The sequence below is a fragment of the Schistocerca serialis genome, chromosome 5, assembly GCF_023864345.2.
Source record: "Schistocerca serialis cubense isolate TAMUIC-IGC-003099 chromosome 5, iqSchSeri2.2, whole genome shotgun sequence".
NCBI lineage: Eukaryota > Metazoa > Arthropoda > Insecta > Orthoptera > Acrididae > Schistocerca > Schistocerca serialis.
The window spans coordinates 524,912,598-524,918,064 of record NC_064642.1 but is presented as its reverse complement, the minus strand read 5'-3'; the positions used below and the strand labels follow the sequence as shown (position 1 = coordinate 524,918,064).

At 44.4% G+C, this 5,467-nt stretch overlaps 1 pseudogene; it reads right to left on the bottom strand.

Moving 5' to 3' along the window:
• Nucleotides 1–341: 341 nt before the first annotated feature.
• Nucleotides 342–460, bottom strand: LOC126482823 (5S ribosomal RNA; annotated as a pseudogene).
• Between the last annotated feature and the right edge of the window lie 5,007 nt (nt 461–5,467).

The window sequence follows — 5,467 nt, the reverse complement described above, 5'->3', positions numbered from 1 at the left end:
GTCATCCTCACTGTGGTTCTAGCGCTACAGTCTGTAACCGAGCGACCGCTACGGTCGCAGGTTCGAATCCTGCCTCGGGCTTGGATGTGTGTGATGTCCTTAGGTTAGTTAGGTTTATTTAGTTCTAAGTTCTAGGCGACTGATGACCTCAGACGTTAAGTCGCATAGTGCTCAGAGTCATTTGAACCATCACTGAGGATGTGGATAGGAGGGGCGTGTGGTCAGCACACCGCTCTCCCAGTCGTTAGGATGGTTTTATTTGATCGGAGCCGCTACTATTCGATCGAGTAGCTCCTTAATTGGCATCACGAGACTCACGAGACTGAGTACACCCAGAAGAATGGCAACAGCGCACGACGGCCCGGAAGGGTCACCCATCCAAGTGCCGGCCACGCCCGACAGCGCTTAACTTCGGTGATCTGACGGGAACCGGTGTATCCATTGTGGCAAGGCCGTTGCCACAGAATAAGGTATACTATAACGAAATTAGGTAGCATGTCCACTCTGTTTACTACATTTTATAACTTCCACAGTTTTTCATATTTTAAATGTTCTTTATGGGTTGGTAGACCATGTATTGGTCTGTTACACGTAAAATATAAAATTTCCCGATTGAATATTTGGTTTGCTTCATGATTTACGCTCGTTAATATCATGAAGTCAATTAGATTTACCATACATGCCAACATCACGACAAAGTAGAGCTCGTTTTCTACTTATATTTGCGGATAGAAGTGAGTGTCTGGTATAGCACGGCGACCCTACCAAACGTCCCTTGCAGCAGGAGATAAAAGCTCTCAGAAGAAATCCTGAAGAGGAGAGAAAAAGGCGGCGACACGTCTTAGCGGCCATCCGACAACTTTGTAGAAACACGTTGATCAGATAAAAGCCACCTTGTGGGACGTCCGTAACGTCGTTTGTCACTTTAATGCACAGCTCGGCACGGGAGTGGGGACTGGGTCAGAGGCGGCGGACGGCTGTCACATGAAAGACTGGCTACGGCAGCGGCGTCCTCGTGTGACGCACGGTGGGCCCCCCCCCCCCCCCCCCCACCTCTGATGCTGCCCGGGCAGCGACAAATGCCCGCTAGCGCTGTAGCGACAGCCCGCCCGCTGCCAACAGTGGGTCGCCTCTTGTGTCCGAGACAGAACCCTACTTAAGGCTGCGGTCGCAGCGGCACCGGTATCGGCTGATTCCGCCGACGACCGACATCGGCCGAAGACGCCCGATCTTTTCAAATAAGTGCGCTGCTACTTGGGTGGTCACAATACAGCCGGTCTCATCCCCAGAACGTTCATATTTCGGACGACAGTCGGTAAAATTCAGATCAGTTTTGTTTTCTTCGGTCATATCGGGCGACACGACACGAGACATGGAGCGTCAGAAACTGATACGGTTGTGGTATCCTGAGGGTGAAAAATCATAATCGTGGTATACAGAGGGTCCAAAAAAATGTTTCCACTGTTTGAAAGTCCATAACTGGCAAAGTAATTGACGGAGTTGTCTTATCTTTGATAGTGCAATAGTTTGTAGTCCGGCAATCGCAACAAAAGGGTTGTATTGCGTTGTTTTGTTTTATCAGATGGCAGTCGCCAGATAGTCAGTGTTTTGTTCTTAGTTGCACCTTGTTACTCGAGTAAACATGGCTAGCGCAAGGCTTACATTCGATTATAGGAAGTCAGTTTTGAAGTGGTATTTTAAGTACGAAAACATTAATGAGGTTCAACGGCAAAGGCGAAATGAGTATCAAACAGAGCCACCGACACGTTTAACGATTCATCGCATTCGAGACAAATTGGAAGTCGAAGGCTGTGTTACAGATTTACACAGACAACGATCTGGACGACCTGTAACAGTAACAAGTCCAGCTAACTCCCGTCGTGTGTTACAACAATTCACTCGCTCACCACCGAAGTCTGTGACACAGTGTGCCCTTGAAACTGGAGTGAGTCGGTCAAGTGTTTGGCGAATTTTGAAGACAGCAAAGTGGAAGTGCTACATCCCACGGTTACGGGGTGGCGGCAGGAAGGGCATCCGGCCACACCTTCAGTTAACCTTGCCAAATCCGATTAACTATGCCGACCCTGCGTCATTGTGGGAAACAGGCTGAAGCGAAAGAAAGAATCATATAACAGAAACACCATCCACTTTCACCACTTACGTAAATCATTATGTGATCATAACCTCATTCGCTAAGTTTTTATACAACGAAGTCACACATCCTACCACTGCAGCATAGTTAACCGTACTCGGAAGAGAGTGTTATGGAGAGCTCGTTAATGCAGCGAATCACTGAAGTTACGTATTTTCACAATACACGCGCATAAATTCGAAAAACGTTGAACACAGTATGTTAGCTTCTAAGAGGGTAGCCCTTTTTAACGCTCATCGGTTGTGGGAGAAGGAAAGTGGCGTCACTTTGTTAACTTTTGTGCCAAGGCATTTTTCCTTTCATCTCTTATAGTCGTAAAACTAGTCTTGTAGTTCCTGTAACAGAGAACAGAGTGTACTGTAATCGCCACGCTCTCCTCGAGACAGATACAGCTCATTCACATGCTTTCGTCACCTTTTTGAAAGCAAACGCCGCAAAGCAGAACTCGAGTCCGAGCACAGAGGTGTCGCGGTATCCATACCGCCCAGAGCGGCTAAAATCTAACCTACTTCATACATAGAATATATTATAATCTAACGTTACCTCCCTGACCCGGCCAAAAACTGACAAAGAAGTTTGGAGGCACTGTGAAAAACTATCATTCGATGTTATCGGGCGACCTCTGGCGACGGCATTTGACGGCCCATGTCGGTGACACTGTGAACGCAGTCCAAGGTGCCGCATCTGACGAAACGGGTGACTAACTAATAAAACTTCTTCTGGAAAATGACGGTGAATGTACAAAAAATGGTGTTGAAATGATCGTTTAGAAAAGCAGACAAATGACATGAAAAAACCTTCATTTTGACTAAGGAACTGATTCACTATAGTCTGTTCAAAATGATTTTAGGACTGACATTTCGGAGAGAACACGTGATGTGACACGGCTAAATTGCCACGTCCCGCACAGAACTCTTGCACCCTCTTACACTTAATTCATATTACTTAAACTTGCGAACTCTTCTGGAAGAGCCGAACTGTTTTCACATTAGTTTTACCTGGAGCAACAAATCTGTAAAATGATACACGGGAATATTACGAAAATGAATTTCCTGACTTCGTTACAGAATTTTCAGCATGTCAGAAACTTTTTGTTATTGGGTTTCGGTGGACACATTATGCTAACGATGTCTTAATAATGCATCTTATTCTCAACTGCTCAAAGGAGTTAATAATGAAAAGTGGTGGTTAGCCAATTTCATACAGCTAAATGAAATATATCATCTTTGTGTCATGCCAGTGACGCTGTATTGAGTGTGCCATGTAAATTTTGCATCCGGGAGATGGTACCAACAGCATCCTGGAAAGAAGATGGGGCATGAAAGCGTTTTATTTCTGACTGTTTCTGTAATTCCTCACTCCATTTGCGACTGCAGTTGGAAGATGGTATGGGCAGGTCGAATTTAATGCGTCGTAGTGGCAGAGGAAGGAAAAATACAATGAGGGCGGAAACGATAGTTTGATTTTCAAATGGAATCAGAAACTTCTCCCACTCCGAAACTTGACGTCACTTTGAGGGTCACAAAGACTTGACTTGAGTGAGGAAGACGGCAAACTTTATTGAAAATCTCTACCCTACACACGAGTTCCTTTGGAAGTGAAGAAAGGCCTTCGTACGAAGGAGAGGACAATACGCGGGACCGCTAAGGAGAGAATTACTGTCGTTTTCTAATTTTAAGGAAAATTTCTCCCCACTGCTCGGCACAGATTGCCAATTATCGACTGTAGAGAGAAACGCAGAACGGGAAAGAAAAAGAAAAAGAGTGTCCTATGCGGCCCTTCGTTAAAAGTCGAAGTGTGAGAGAGACAGCGGTATTGCAGAACTGCAGAATTGTAGCCTTCTAATGATTGGCTGTTTCAAAATCTAATGAGTTTTTCCCCCGCCTCTCACCCCCCTCACCCCCCCACCCCCCAAATTGGGTGCGAAAGTAACACTTGCGAAACGCTGCAGATGGCGAACGAGAGAGCAAGTTGTACGTTCAGAAGAATATAGAAAATTACCCATAAGGCAATAAAGATAATTATTGTGTTTTTCAGGTTTAACGAATTATCTTCCCCCACTGTTAAGTATCGCAGAATGACTTGACTTTCTCCGGTGATTGTCGGTCGAACGAGGAATGGCCTTTATTTTTAGTGTGCAGCAGCTAAGGAGCGCAAACGATAGCTGGTAGTTGTAGGGTGTGTTTTCGAGGTTGGATAAAGTCTTTCGTGGTTCTCAGGAAATATGTATTTGGGTCGCACTCTGTCGCTTTCGAGTTTCGCTCGCCTATTTCAGTCAAATATTGGATAAGATCAGGGTGTTCTTACGTTTAAAATGACAGAAAAAAAAGAAAAAAAAGTTATCGTATGTCAAAAAAAAAAAAGAAAAAAAGTTATCATATGTCTATTCCTGCCCCGCTGTATTCTTTCCTCATTCTGGTTCCAGTGTTCGAAACAGTAGTCGGCAGTCAGCAGAGAAGCTTGAATCCTGGGTGTGTCTGCAAGTTATGAGAGAGAACCACCATTTGCAAAACCCAGTGCTGGTTATATTCCCAACCCCTACAAAATAACTGCGGACAAGCCACTCCCTCGAAATCTACCCTTTAAATTTCAGTTGTGCGATAAGGTAAATGGATATCGCGAAATTATGAACCTAGCCATAGATAAAGTGGGGAATCTGCATAAATCTGAATGTGATTGACGCTGTCTGATTATAATAATTTAATGCGAATGATTGACTATGATAAAAAAGATCTCCCTGAACACTGTTTAACGGCATATAACTTGATGTAGCAGAGGTACCAAACAGAAACGATAATCAGACAGATATTCAAATTTATCCACACTTTATCCATCACTTAATGACATGTAAATGCAAGTATGAAAATCGTGACAGTTCTGTTTCCAAATTCTGGTTAAGTTTAAATGGACAGCTGTGTTACTTGCCCATCTAGGGATTTACTACTTGGCGACCTGAGAATTTACACTCAAATAAAGTACAACGATTATTCCAGTCTCTATAATCCTGAAAATTCAGACGGAAACAGTGACAGTAAGCAGTCCACACATTCATATACGTGTAATGAACTTATGACAATTTTGACTCCGCAAATGTGAAATCAAACTGAACTACTTTTCCAGTGCTGCGAATTTTGCTCACCCTGAGTATGGCGGTGTTGTGCCGCGCTTTACACGACAAAACTGCTAACCCTTTGTGAAGATGATGTTGTCAACTCCCTGGCGCAATGCGAAGATGTTGCAGGGCTAACCGCAATACAATGCCAAGTCGATCCGTCCTCTGTAGCTACCATCCACAGATTCGATCCAGACACATCC